General features: G+C 39.7%; 1 protein-coding gene across 2 annotated transcripts in view; it reads left to right on the plus strand.

Moving 5' to 3' along the window:
• CtBP (C-terminal binding protein) overlaps positions 1-16,197 on the plus strand; it is a 117,483-nt gene that overhangs the window by 26,983 nt on the left and 74,303 nt on the right. The window contains exon 1 of one of the 2 annotated variants that reach the window (XM_034981357.2): positions 15,853-16,025. The exons of the other annotated variant lie outside the window; for it this stretch is intronic. The gene's annotated coding sequence lies outside the window, so the exon portion shown is untranslated. Of the gene's footprint in view, positions 1-15,852; positions 16,026-16,197 lie in introns of those variants that run through there. 2 annotated transcript variants of the gene reach the window in all.

Consider the following 16,197-nt stretch of genomic DNA (forward strand, 5'->3'; position numbering starts at 1 on the left):
CAGATGACCTAACTTTTTTTAAAGAATATCAGCCAAGTTCATTGCCGACTAATATTTCAATTTCCCTCCAATTAAGCGTAAAGCTTGTGCTAAGAGTAGGTACGACAATAGTGCAACGGGTGGAATTTGAACCGGCGACCTTTCGGTTATCAGTCCGCTCCTTTAACCGTTGTCATGTTATAAAAATATTTTTTCTTACGTTTCGTTATTGCTTCACCTAACCATAGTATGGCAATTTTGGATCTCTAATATTGATACAATAATTAGAGAACGGGTTTGGCTCATCTATTTTAATAGAAAATCTGGAAATTCGATAATATTCAGGATTCTTCACGTATTCTGTCTACGTCAGGAATTATTTCACCATAGTTTACTATTTATTTACACAGTTTGTGGTTTATCCAATAGAAAGCCGGTTCATGTTGCTGTAACGCTATATTCTGGTTTAGGTATGAAATTTCATGACTCTGTTTTACCTACTCTACCCAATAACCTACAATTTATTGTAAACAGGATTTCAATAAATCAAATAATTATACTAACGCGCGCTAACCATACCTACCTCCTCCAAGTTATGCAGTCAAATAACAGTATACAATCTGCTAAATAAATAAATAATAAAATGTTTTTATTTCGACCAACAAGGATCATATTGGTGTTAGTAATTACACGAAACTTAAACCTAATTGTTAGTAATTATTAATATTAGTGTTAGTAATTACACGAAACTTAAACCTATTTGTTAGTACAAAAATCTATAACTATTTAAATTAGGACAGGATCGATTTGCCAGCACGTGAACCATACAACAGTGATTCAAGTACTGGCAGTCGATCCTGTCAGAAAATACCTTCAGGAGGCCGTTGGGGCTGGACCGGACTCTACGCAACGCTAAGATCGAGTCAAAAGCTAAATTGTCAAATACGAAAAAAATAACATAATACTTATACCTATACCTATAGTATGCGACAGTTTGAAATGGCAATCGGGGTATGAGGCGGGGAAACGCCCTGCACACCCGCAAGTCACCCGCGGGGCCTGTGCGAGTGTACGGGTGTACCTACGGGGCGTCCCCATCCCCTTTTTGCCATCTCGACCTGTCGCGTACTATACGTATTATGAATTTCGTTGAAAAACAAACAAGCATAATATTCCTATTAGTTAATCTCCCAGTCGATAAAAAAAAGTAAAAAAAAAAAAAAAAAGTATATTAGCCATATTGAATGACTAATATTCCCCTTGTGCTAGGAGTAGGTACGACAATAGTGCAACGGGCGGGGTTTGAACCATCGACCTTTCGGTTTTCAGTCCACTCCTATACCGGTTGAGCTATTGAGGCTCAGTTGTCGGAAATGTAACTAAATGCGAAAGAAATTGGAAGCGATCGTGCAATCAGCAGCAAAGGAGCATCGTCGGCTTTCTCTTTGTGTTGGAAATGCGCTTAGTTGGCAAAAAGTCGCTGATGTGACCAACTGGGGTTTCGCTCACCTAGGCGCGGGCACTTCAAACAGATACGACATTCAGTAATTCTACAGGTATAGTTAGGTACATTGTTCAGACACGATGGGACTAAATTAGGAATCCTTTGAGATCCAAGTAGGTTCATTCAATGGTAATCCTAATAATGTTACCTTAGGTTATCCTCGTTTCCACTTTTTTCCGTGTTTCTACAACTATTACGTCTTATATTATACTGAAATCTATGCCTATATACAGACAAACTGACTGACTGATACATCAACGTACAGCTCAAACCGCTGGATCTAGAAACTTTGTCCTAAGTTCTTTTTCAGAAATTCCACGTGGACAAAGTTAAGGGGAAAGCTAGTAGGCATTTATGTGAACTGTAAATCTTTATTACTAAATAGCTTGATAAAACATTTATTGAATTTAAAAAAAATAGTTAAATATTATTGAGAGTTCCGTACTCGAAGGGAGCCGATGGGACTCTATTACTATTTACTAAGACCTCGCTGTCCGTCGTTCCGTGTGTGTGTCATGTTTTTCTACGATGGCACGGAACCCTTCGTGTGCGAGTCCGATTCGCACTTGACAGATTTTATTGAATATGGTGAGGATCATTAATATGTAGAGATGATTTATTATTAAAAATGACATAATGCAAAGTTTACACTATTAGGATTAGCCAAAAAATATCGATTAATCTAAAAATACCTAATAGCCAGTTCTGCAATCGTTTCGTAAACTGGTTCCGAAGCCAGGTGGCACCCGACCGGCTTGTCAATGTCAATTAAAAAAAGCGCGTCTGCAGCCGGCCGGTGGGCAATTAGCATCTTCTGCGAATGGGCGGTTTACACTCAACGACAAAATAGTAATGCAATGTCGTTGCTGTAAGCCTTTTCCAACCTTCTCTATCTATCTCTGTCGTCCTATTCTTAAAGAGCTGTTTAATCTGTTTTCGAATGTACAGGAACATAATATACCAACGCATAAACTCCTTTGATTTTTGAGGTTGCTAAGTTAGCGGTTTATACATAATCGTAGGACTATGTTAAAAGTAGCTTAAAATTATAATATTATGAGCTTTAGCTTCATTAAAAATTGTGTCGTGGTCGTGTCGTTGCATTTCACTTTAAAAACAGTCAGTGATGGAAGAACCTGTATTGACTATGTGATAATTGGAACTTGGAAGGCACTTAGGTATTATCAGTCTTCTTTTCTTCATATCATGGCATTCATGTACTATCTGTAAATTTAATGTGCCACCATTTTACATATACTTTTAGAAGTTTTTGCCAAACAGTAGTAGGTACAGTGCGCGGCAGAAAATAATGTATATCGGCCTTTAGAATGACGTTTCGGCTTTGTAGAGCGTTGTCTCTGTCACTCATACCTGTATGACGTTTTGTCGGTTTCAACGACAAAGCCGCTATCTCTTTCTAAAGGTCGATGTACATTCTTTTCTGCTGCGTATGTAGTAACTATATTATTTGTCTAAAGAAGTTTTACCTACCATTTTACTTACTTTAATATCTATGATGCAATCTCCATGTGACTCACAGATACGTATATGGCAGCAATTAATCTAAATAGCACATAATACGTGATTATATTCACTTGTATGCAGAAATGTTACCCGCAATCTGCATATAAAATATATTCGAGACACGTTTCTTCTATATACAAAAACAGTTTCTTTATATCTCAAGATTATGCACTGAGACTTGTGAATCTTTATCCATGTTAAGTTTAACAATAATATTATATTCTTCACTACGGAAAATGTGTATTCGGGTACTGCTCCTCAATACACGTTAGGCCAAAAATAGGAAGCAGTTGATAGAATTTGAGCTTTCTTATGAGGCCCTTAGTTAATCATGGGTAATAGAGACCTATATGAGTGTGTCCTACCTGTGATGACGTAACTAAAAGTCGCTCAGCGCGCTATGGAGCGAACTATGTTGGGTATTACTCTCAAGGATAAAATCCGGAACGAGGAAATTCGCTAAAGAACAAAAGCGATCGCCATAGCTCAAAGGATTAGCAAGCTGAAGTGGCAATGGGCAGCTCATGTCTGTCGCAGAACCGACGGCCGATGGGGCAGACGTATTCTGAAGTGGAGACCGCGGTCCGGTAAGCGCAGTGTGGGACGACCTCCAGCCCGCTGGACCGATGACCTGAAGATGGCGGGGAGCGGATAGATGAGAAAGGCGGAGGACCGTGTTTGTTGGCGCGCTCTTGGAAAGGCCTATGTCCAGCAGTGAACGCAAACAGGCTGATGGATTGAATTGGATTGAATAGAGACCGACATATCAAGAAAGGTTCTCGGTCTTTCGGTCTCCAGCTCCAGGCCATCGCCGGGACGAAGTCTTAGGTTTTCGTTACTACAGTTAATGGTTTTGTACATTTCATAAGCATAATATCGTTTGTCCGGCGCAGGGTCAAATGTCGCAATAAATAAACATGCAATTTGCACACTGCCGTCCACATAATTTATGGATTGACTGTCACTATCGGCTGGAATATTTATGTGGACGTTTGTAATAAAATTATTCACATCATTTCTTTCCAGCGGCGTCGGGCAAATTTGATTAAAAACAAGTTCTTATTTATAGGTATGCAGCTTAATAATAAAACGGCCCTTATTTGCTTCCATGTTGAATTGAACTGTTCATACATTTACTTACTTTGTAAGCATGTAGGTATTTTGTTAATGTTTTATCTATCTATCTAATAGTGTAGCTAATTAAAGCTCGTCGGAATATTTATCGGCACGAGGCGACTCAATAACGATGACAATAACCTACTATATACTACACTTATTACTACTCCTACAGCAAAAAGGGTGGTGTTTTTTTTATTTTGTTTTGACTTTATGCTTCTTATAAATACATAAAACTAGCTGATGCCCGCGACTTCGTCCGCGTGGATTTAGGTTTCTAAAAATCCCGTGGGAAATCTCTGATTTTCCAGGGTAAAAAGTAGCTTATGTCCTTCCCCGGGATTCAAGCAATATCTGTACCAAATTTAGTCAAAATCGATTGAACCGGGCCGTGAAAGGCTAGCAGACAGACAGACACACTTTCGCATTTATAATATTAGTATGGATGAAAGATGACTGACTGACTGAGTGACATACATCTAGTTGTGAGCTTCTACAAACCGCCATTAGCGTGTGTGGTTGTGAAATAACCTTAATTCGATAATCGTGCGCATAAAATTATTCAAAAATCATCAAAAACCAAGACCTGGCTAGGCTGAAGACGCAAAATAAGGACAAGTGTTTGGTGCAACATGTGAGAAGGTGACTTGAAAATTCACAACTTCATCAAACTGTGAGTTCATCCTATGTTCTTCTAGACGTCCCATTTCCTAGCTAGTTCCTTGTTTTGAATGCTACTTATTTTCGGGGAAAAATTAATTTAAACCGCTTTAATCTACAGTCCACTTTTAAAGTTAAATAAATATCGAAATAAGTCGTACCGCTTCAAATATGGTCGAATTCCGTTTACCCCATAATTAATTTTTGGAGTTTAACATATTTTTTCTATCAACGCCCAGCTCAAACTACTAGACGGATCGGACTGAAATATGGCATGCTATTATGTAGGCATCCGCTAAGAAAGGATTTTTTTTAAATTCAACCATAAGGGGGTGAAATAGTGGTTTGCAATTTGTGTAGTCCACGCGGACGAAGTCGCGAGCATAAGCTAGTTGAATAATAAAAGTAATTGCCTTCGGAGTAAACTAAAGGATTATTTCATGGGTTTTGAACCTCCTTTAGGTCTGATACCCTGCAGAAGTGATACTTTTTGTATAATTGCTACACAAAAACTCTGATAGATCGATCATCGAACTAAAGTCTAAAACACGAGTTGATTTAATGAATAAGAAATGATTGTAAAGAAAATTGTTATATCGTAATAACATTGTTTTTCAAAAGTAGCAAATTACCGTTGTAAGCTCGTTTACAAAAACGTGTCTAATGTTAATTTACTGTTCCCTTTGAGTTCACAAAATGTCAGCAGTAATTGAACACGTTTGCTTTGTTATATTCTTATGAAAAAAGAATTATTATGGTTCGTATTTAATTTCTTAGAATTCGCGGCATATTTCGATAGACGACCACCTACATACATATTATGTGCAAACTAATCGGCTTACCGACACGTTTACCGTACCCCTACAGTACGCGGCCAAAAGTGATGAACATCGGCCTTCAGAATGACATTTCATCTTTGTAGAGCGTTGTCTCTGTCACTCATACCCACATGACGCTTTGTCGGTCTTAACGACCGAGACAGTGCTCTACAAATCTGCTGTCTTCTAAACATCGATGTTCATCACTTTTCGTACGAAGTGATTACTTTCTCCTTTCTAATACGCACTACTAGAATATGGAATGCCCTTTCTGACTTTCGTTTTCCCTGCTAGCTATAATATTGGCATCTTCAAAAGAAGAGTCATCATCATCAACAACCGATATTCAGCTTCGCAGTCAAAGAAGAGTCATCACCTACTATTTGGTATGATGTAGTCAAACGCAAGTAGTTAAAAAATCTTTTGATCTTGAATCCAACGTACAACAGTGAAAGTCGTTTGCCAATCTAACTTGACGTAAATAGTGATAGAGATGGACTATTTCGCATGTAGCATATGAAAAATCACGAAAATTCTTGTCCGTAAAAACCACCTGTGACATATCAGCGCTTTCATTAGTATATATTAATTAAGCAAACAATTATTGTAATTGTGAAAATTGAAAAATCACTTTTCGTGAAAAATAGCTTGTGAAATCATTGTTAAAGTGAACCAGAGTGATATGTCAAATATTAGACTATGGGTGACGTAATCAGAGAAAAATTTGGCTATTCATAGGCAACCTAGTGTCAAATGTAGGAATATTTGACGCCTGCCAGTGACGTCGATGCTTCGACCCTTTGTCACAAGGTCTTGAACTGTGTCACTGTGAAGAAAAATAATATAATTTCACCAGATGAAGATGATTTCAAAAGTAGCAATAATGCCCATCTCTGGTATATGATATAGATTTAGATAAAGCAGCGTAGCAAAAAGAATGTTCTCGCCTGTAGTCAGCTCACATCTTGGGCGAGGGGGGCAGGGTGGTGGTGTGGGCGGGCGAGGCTGGTGCCAAGGTCGCCGCCCTTGTCTGCGTAACCCCGCCCGACCTAGCTAGGCTCTGTCGTCGGGCGCACGCTTTACGATTTAATCGAACGAGTGTTACTAACTAAATATTGAATGATTTGTTAGAATATATTATGTTATGCACTTTTGGAATAATAAGTAACATGTATTCACGGAATAAGTATCTTTTTTCAAGATTAGAAGTTTTACCTCTTTTATGGTTTGGTTAGGTCAGAAGTGTAACTTTTCAAGTTAACATTTGAAACAACGTTTAAAAGTTAATCGGAGTATAAGGCGGGGAGACGCCTCGCGCTCACCCGCGCCCGCCCGCACCGGGTTAGTGGGGGGGAGGGCGTTCCCTCCCCGATTGTTTTCGAAGAATATTTTTACACATACTCGTGTTATGGAGTGGTTATAGTTTATTAGTAACTGTAGGATGTATAATTACGAATTTCTGTCAAATACGAAAACTTGTACAGACGTAGGTACTCTCAATATTTTACGGTAAATCTAGTTAGAAACCGTAATTGAGTAGAAGTGAGCCCCTCGTATATGAAAGTATAGAACGCAATAATATGCTTACCTGATATACCGATGTAGGAGGATAGATATAAAGAACTGTGAAAAACGCTGAATGACTGACTGATCTGTCAACGCACAGCTAAAACTACTTGACGGATCGAGCTGAAATTGGGAATGCAGATGGCTATTATGATTATGTAGACATCCGCTAAGAAAGGATTTTTGAAAATTCCACCCCTAAGGTAAAATAGGGGTTTGAAATTTATGTAGTCCACATGGACAATGTCGCGGGCATAAGCTAGTATTCTATACTACCTGCTGTTGCCTCCGCTATTCCGCATCGGGTAAGCGCGGGGGTTGTGCGGGGCGTTCCCACCCCGATCGCGTACTGTAGTTACCTACACATAAAAATTTTATTTTATGACACTCATAAAGTATTCTTGTTATTTTCCAGGTAAAGCAATTAGCCGCGTAGCAACTTGACGCCTGTCGCTGTGAGTCACTAGCTTTCACCTAATGAATTGCGTCCGCCGCGCCGCCACATTTTCATGGAAACGCGACGACTCTAACTAAACGACTTTAAAGCGCAACGCACACCGGCAGAGTTGAGGTGCGGCTTCACAATAACAAGTCAAAACTACGACTAAATAAAGCGTAGTTAGGCTAAAGATATTATAAAACTTCAGATAGACAAAGCTCATATACTTAACTATATTTTAAAAAGTGACACAGACTACATAAATTAAGCGGGATTTAAGCACCTTTTGACACCTTCGAGTGTGCTTAAAAATGGATACCAGGATTCACTCAGGCATAATAGAGGCCCAATGACGCACGCCCTCCCTGTTTTACTTTCCTTATGTAAAGTCAATTATGTGCGTTTTAAGTAATTAAATATCACATTGTGAGTTCTCCATAATGTTCTCAAAGATGTGTGAAGTCTAGACCAGGCAGCGTGGTAGACTATGGCCAAAACTCTTCTTATTCTGAGAGGAGTCCCATGGTTTGTAGTGAGCCGGCCATGGGTTGATGATGATGATGTAAAGTTCGGCGGCATGTCAAACTAAATAACGTTGAGTTAGAGAAGAGTAGGTAGTTGTTAAAAAGATTCGATTCTACTCCATCTGTTAGCGCTGGCTCTAGGACTTAATTAATTTAAACGACACCGTTTTCCGAAATGTTCGATTCCTTTGTTCTACGAGCTAGCGGTTTCTAGATACTTTGAAAGGGGACTGTTTATTATTCTAACCTAGTTTTCGGAGGCGACCAGATTTTAATCACCGACGCAAAAACGGCGGGTTTGTCTTTAATGGCCTAGATACACGCAGCGACCTTGATCGACAGCGACTTGATAGCGATTTAGGCCTATAGTCTCCACACAATAGGGATCTATGTGTAGTCTTTATCTGACCTCTATTTACATTAATTTGCGACGAAAGGAGAAGTGTTGTCAGCGCTAACAGCTTTTAAAACGGACGCCTTTTCAGATTTGGAGCGATTCAATCGCTGTATTGTCAGCGACATCGCGATCGCTGCTATTACCACGTCCACACACGTCGCCAGCGAGTCGCTGTCGACCTAAGTCGCTACCGTGTGTACCCGTCATTATGTGCTCATTTTTGTTGTATAACCGAAACCAATGAATTTATTGGTTGGTTTCAGTTTGATTTATTCTATTTTGTAATAGCTAAGTTTTTAGGATCCGGTACCCGAAGGGTGCCAAAGGTACCCTATTACTAAGGTTCCGCTGTCCGTCCGTCCGTCTATCAACGGGCTGTATCTCGTCAACCGTAGTCCGTAATAGGTAGAGACCTGAAATTTTCGCACAATGTGTAACTCTATTGCCTCTATAACAAATAATAAATATTTCTGTGTAAATTTTGTTTGATACAGATGAACGTCAAAAAATAATTAAATATTTGTATAAAACATGTTCTTGACAATGTTTTATTCTTTAAAAGAACAAAGTTTTTTTTTTCAACTTTATCTCAATCTGGAGGGAAATCCTTTATAATATTATGCAGTGAAACTACTTAATATACAAAACAACACTTGCATCTAAATAATTGCTTGCCCAGTCGATCAGTTCCCCGCAGCGTCAGCGCAACGCGAACGGCTCCCTCAACTTTGAACTACTTGGAGCACAACTCCCGGCAACTTCGCAACTAGAAACTTTCCACAACTTGCCCCGTGCGAACATCTACATTCTACGTATACTCGTAGTTCTTGCGAACAATCCCCTTTACATAAACTTTAGATTTTAGGATTAAACAGAGTAGATTTATAATAATTAACTACATAGTACTTACATCAACTTTTAACAAATTATTGGCGTTTGGAAGTCCTTCCAAGAGACATATTATATCCGGCTTTGGACGTCTATCTGTTGATGATAATGAGGATGACTTACATCTATAGGCCGTGACAGGTCGAGATGGCAATCGGGGTGGGGACGCCCAGCACACCCTCACTGCCCCGGCACTAACCCGGTGCGGGCGATCGCGGATGACGTGCGGGTGTGCGTGGCGTCCCCCCGCCTCATACCCCGATTGCCATTTCGACTTGTCGCGTACTATACATATATGGGTAACGAAAGTCCTTAAGCCGTTATTGAAGGTTCAATTTTATTTTCTCATGGATATCATTCACGATAGTTTCAACGCTAAAACTTCAACATTTCCTTTCTCTCTGCAATGACTTCCTCATTGCTGAGGGTCGTTGCTCATGATCCTTGCCATGTGTCGCCTTTTTACACACGGTTATTTATGTTATTTATATATAGCGGCTATGTGGGAATTATGTTAACAGATCTACGAGTACCTACATATTATATAAATCCTTGAGCCTATGGAACTTTGAAACTAAATATTTTGACAGAAATCTGGCAAACTACAGAGTACAGATATAACAGATATTCCTAGAACGATTCTACTAAACTTAATTAAGCCAAACTATTTTTGTTTGGAACGCATTACGAATAAACTCCTCTTAAATGATTAATCAATGTCATCAACATCAACCGATACACGTCCACTGCTGGACATAGGTCTCTTGTAGAGACTTCCACGCACCACGGTCTTGCGCCGTCTGAATCCCTGCGACTCGCCTAATGTCCATCATCAGGTGCCTATCAATCAACCAATCTATCAATATAGTGCCTATCGATCCTCTTTAATGACGCCTAGGCAGCTATTCAGTGCTCTTGGTGTTTTAATTTTTTTTAATCTTACGAAAATCTCTCCTACTGCTTTAATTATTACGTCAGTCCGACATTTAACACAAAAACGTAAATTAGAGACTTGAAAACCTGTTTGAAGTCTGCAGTCAGCCCAGACGAGTCAATCTGCTTTTAGATAAATTCTATGTTTATAAAGAAACTAGAAAATAGCCGCTACTTCGTCCGCGTGGATTTAAGTCATTTAAAAATTCCTTGAGAGATTTTTGATTTTCCGGAATAAAAAGTAGGTAAGTAGTCTATAACGATATTGTTCGCGACTTCCTCCTTTTGGATCCAGGTTTTTGAAAATCCCATGGAATCTCTTTGATTTTTCGGAACAAAAAGTAGCCCATGTCCGTCCCAAGCTATCTCTTGTATCTTAAATATATAAAGGGAAAAGGTGACTGACTGACTGCTGATCTATCACAGCTCAAACTACTGGACGGATCGGGCTGAAATTTAGCATGCAGATAGCTATTATGACGTAGGCATCCGCTAAGAAAGGATTTTTGAAAATTCAACCCCTAAGGGGGTGAAATAAGGGTTTGAAATTTGTGTAGTCCACGCGAACGAAGTCGCAAGCATAAGCTAGCATTATTATATACCTTTCGCCAAAATGGATGGGTCGTGAAAATCTAGCAGACAGACATACACACTTTCGCATTTATAATATTAGTATGCGTATGATTATTAGAGTATGGATGATCAGAATGTGTATAGGGTAAATGGCATGATATATTATTATTTAATAGCCATAAAAGTTCGGCTTCGGTCATGGTCTAAAAATACTCGAAATCTTTTGTAGATCTATATTTATCGTTAAAGGAAAGAGATTCAAAGAGCGGTCTCTCTGAGATGACGAATCATGTTAAAACATCGCTAAATATTAACTTTTATGATTCGTGGCACAAGCAATCCAATATTTAAGAGTGACGATTTGCTTAAACATTATTCGAGCCGTTCACCTTGCGTATATCAAGTCCATGTGTGACTGTTTCATACCCACTCCGCTGTCGACGTATAGCCTCAGAGATTCTATTAGTTTTTCTATTGAATTTTTTTACACATAAAATGCTAATTGTTGTGAAGTTTTCCTATTAGAAGACTTTGCCCGGATTAGTGTCCCTGTCCCTACAAATGATATAATTCCATACAAATATTACAAAACTGTATCTATTTGTCTGTGTGACCCTGTCACGGCCCATCCTTTAAATCTATTTTGGCAAAATTTGGAACGACAGAAGATATTTTAAGCGATTTTGGCAAAGTTCAAAACAGACAGAAGATGCATAACTTGCATCGTGGAGACGATTAGGATTAGGTTACTTTTTGTCCCGGAAAATCAAAGAGCTTCCACGGGACTTTTGAATAACCTAAATCCACTCGGACGAAATCGTAGGCATCAGCTTGTTTTAATTTTTTTAATACAATGCTAGCTAGATTAATCAATAACGTACAAACACCATGTGACGTATATATATAGTACGCAACAGGTCGAGATGGCAAAGCGGGGCGGCCCCCCGCCTCATAGCTCGATTGCCACCTTGACCTGTCGCGTACTATACTTGCAAAACATGGGTACATGTGGGTACCTAAATTATAAGTGTAGCGAAAATAATTATAGAGGTTAGGTACCTAACTTAAACGTTTGTATTGATTCAATGCGAATTCTCGCAGCCGCCTCTCAATTTGTCATGCCGTTTGCGGCTTAACAATCGGTGTCTTTGTGTTGTACAGGACGACTAGCGTCTGTTATTATTAATAGGTATTATTGCTAGCAGGAAAACGTGTCTCGAAATAGCGCAATTGTGCGATGGCGAGGCGAGCCGCCGGCGTCCGTCATTATTCACTTTTTGCCGAGTGCGCTAGCTCGATGCTTCATGCTACACTATGAACGCCAGATGTACAGACACTTTTTTTGGGACACGTCATTACCAGAGTGAACTAGTGAGGAAACTCTCGGGTTTGATCCTGAATCGACAGCTGTCAAAGATTATTCTGGGGGTGACATGAAATCAAAGATACCTAGTGGTTTCATAGCCTACATAGAGTCAAATGTATAGCAATCGGGGTGCGGACGACTCCGCACAGCCCCCGCGCTAACTCGATGCTGGTGAACGCGGGGGACGTGCGGGTTCCCGCCCCGGTTTTGCACGGGTCGCTTATTACAGTTTTCGTAGGGATCCCTAATTTTTTTGAAATAAAAATGGTCTGTCTTAATATTAATAATGTAGCTTTCTACTGGTGAAAGAATTTTCAAAATCGGTTCAGTAGTTCCGGAGATTACCCCTACAAACAAACTTACAAACTTTACTTCTTTATATTACTAGTTTTAGATATGAGACTATCCGGTAAACTTGATAGAGCTGGCGACATTGCCGTGCAGGTTCGGTCTGCACACGGACGTTTTTGCACTTGTGCACCGTTTCGCTTGATACGCCGTTGTCATTTTCGGACGACCACTCTGGTTTCCGGGCTCGGATCTGCCGCGTCGAATCACAAAAAAAGTATTGCCATTTCAGACGGTTCTGGCTCATTAGCGGCCATTGTTTTGTCGATTGTCGCATTGTATAGTTGTCTCAGACTCCGCTCAGCTGTACCTACATTATGTAGATTGTCTGGAATACACATTAAACAGTTTTAGGCAGTTTTATCTTTGTATATTTACTTATTTATATATAAGCTGTGATAGCCTAGTGGTTAGGACGTCGGCGAGCGGCAGGGAGCCGCTGGATGCAGGCGGCGCAAGACCGTGGCGTGTGGAAGTCCCTACAAGTGACCTATGCCTAGCAGTGGACGTCTATCGGTTGATGATGATGATGATGTACAACTAACAACGTATATTTGACCATGAGACAAACCACCAACTGCCGACAAAGCAACTAATTTAGTCAAGTCGAGTATACTCGATTCAATAGAACAAGTGAGACGTATCCGATGGTTTTTATTGCTTTGTAGGCGACTCCAGTGACTCATTGTGTTCCTATTATTGATTGTCTTTGTCCTGTGGAATGGGAATCTCGTGTCTTTCACTATTCTAACTGGAAGGCCATGCGAAAATCAAACCGTTTTCACTTGAGATAATTCTCTGTTAGCCTAGTGTGAAGCTGTGATAGCCTAGTGGTAAGGGCGTCCGCCTCCTCATCGGACGTCGAGGGTTCGATGCCGGGCACGCACCTCTTAACTGTTCGGAGTTATGTGCGTTTTAAGTAATTAAACATCACTTGCTTTAACGGCGAAGTAAAACATCTGGAGGAAACCTGCATGCAAGCACACAGCGCTGGTTTTCATCTAGCTCCGATTACTGTTATACATGATCACGTTGTGCAAGTATCTATTCGTACTGTTGAGAGAAATCGATATTATTAACTGAATCCCGCCCACTCAGCGTCTGACCTTTCGTCACCTTCGCCTTAATACCCACTTGTAAGGCAAGAGTAAACGGTCTTATCACTTATATTGTTGCGCAATTCCGATAAATAAACACGTGTTATCTCGCAGACTCGGTCGAGAATGTTCGGCGAGGCCTTTGATTCTAATATTGAGCCCATTACTACATCGCTAACCAACTCTTTGATTTACCGGGATTAAAAGTAGCCTATGTCCTTCCCGGGGATGCAAGCTATCTCTGAACCAAATTTCGTAAAAATCGGTTTAACGGACGGGAAAAGCTAGCAGATAGACAGACAGACAGACACTTTCGAATTTATAATATTAGTATGTATTTCCGGCAAAAATTCGAATAAAATGCTGGTATCGCGATTGTATCTGTTTTTCGTCGTTGTAGAGACGGGACTTAAATTACGTTTTCACCAGAGTGTGGCGTGAAAGGCGATCGCCGGCGGTGCATTCACCGCTCGCGGCCGTATCGAATTTATCGCGAGATAGATAAGCGGCCGCTTTTACCTGCGCCCCGGTACAAAAGCGGCCAACTCAATAAATTGACATTTTGAAATTCGGTCGGTGACAGCCTCGTTATTGGACTTTGACGTCAAATTCGGGTCTGTTCCTTTTCGCCTGGCACGTTTTTAATTTTTTTAACTATGCGTTTTAAGCCTTAGATAACATTTGCGTTAATGGTGAAGGAAAAGTTGTAAGGTAATCTGCATGCCTGAGAGTTGTCAAAGGTGTGTGAATTCTGCCATTCCGTAGGTACTTGGCCAGTGTGCTTGATGTCCTAATTCCTGAACCTTCGCATACTGAGAGGAGGCCCCTTCCAGTAGGTCGGCGATGGGTTGAGTTAATGATGATTATGTTATTTACGAAACAGATATCACTGATACTTTATTTATTATGGTTTACCTTTTTTATTAACAATTTGTAACAGTTAAATATGTAAAATTTTAATTACGTTATTAAAAATGCACTGGGTAACAAAATTATGCCGCTATTTGCTGGTCTTTGTTTGAAAATTTATTTAAAAAAATAAGTAATTTTGCAAATAATAAAGCTATTGTACCTACACCTAATAATTTTCTTTAAATATCTACAAATACATATTGGTTACAATTTTTTTGATGGCTTATAAAAAATCTTAACAAATGTATTTTTTGAGTTGTGCCACATACATTAGCGCGCTATACGCAGTTTGTCGACACACCGTACACGTGGCGGGGACGCGCTTTCGCATGTGTGCGTCACGATTATATGGAATTCAGTGATTACGCCACCTATCTACGTCCGAGCCGAGACCGCGTCCAATAATAATAATAATTAGCCAGTTGTTAGCCGCTGCCGCTGACTGCCGCACGACCGCTGTCATCGACAGATAAATACCTGCTTATACACAACGCGATCGAATCATATCGAGTACATATTGTATTATTGTAACTATCTCCCTCCTTCATTATTCGATAGAGGGATCGGACGTTTCTGTGTTGTCAGGGTATAACAGTGTCGTGTTTGAGTGAAACTGTTGCCACCATAATCAAAAATTGATAACGGAAATAGACATTGATTGTTGATAAATATTAATTACACCGCGTTTTAAGTATGAGTGCAAACTTCAATGCGATCGTTTCTTATTCGTAATTCGATGATGTAAATGGGCGTTTGATGTCAGAATTTGGCACTTTTAAAATACATAAAAAATAGGTATGTAACCATTAAAACAAAATGCTTGTCGATAAAGACCTTGAAATACTTTTATTTTAATGTCTGACTTCCTTGAGCGCTGACATTGAATTTACATACAAACTGCAACAAATTACAGCACCAAAAATTGCGAATAATTAAGTAAGATTATGAAAGTCTATTTTATTTAATAAAAATGTTACCATAAATTTAGAGCTAACCTTATCTAATTACTGTACGATCATGCCCGCATAGAATGGTTCCAAGGATACTTTCTGTGCTCAACAGTCACGCTGATCCTTTGCGCAAAAAAATGACCTAGCCCTTCTGTCACCAGATTAAAACTTAATTGTTCACACTTTTCTTAGTTTTTAGTCACTCACCCACAGTCGAATAATTAGGCTTTCAAGTGTCGAGTTTTTTTGTTTGACAGTAAGTAGATAAGCTTGTCAATTCACATCATCGTCTTATGAAGTAGGTAGTGTATAATACCTAGTTATTGTTGTACGGTCTATTGTGATAGCTATCTACCCAGTGCTGTGTACCTGCCGTGCAATAGTGCCATTGTGATCGGATTGTTCACAGTTCGAACCGAAGGACTTATCAGGTACGTTTGTTTGACTTGGCTAACGTAAACAATGGCGCTGCGAGTGTTTAGGTTTACCCAGTCACTGCTGCAAGGTAGGGCTACCTCATCTAGTTCACTGCAGCTTTAGGTTACTGTATTATACTTGCCAGGTTTGTCAATTAACTAATGATTATGAACTCATATTAAAAAT

This window comes from Maniola hyperantus, chromosome 24, assembly GCF_902806685.2.
Source record: "Maniola hyperantus chromosome 24, iAphHyp1.2, whole genome shotgun sequence".
NCBI classification, from domain to species: Eukaryota; Metazoa; Arthropoda; class Insecta; order Lepidoptera; family Nymphalidae; genus Maniola; species Maniola hyperantus.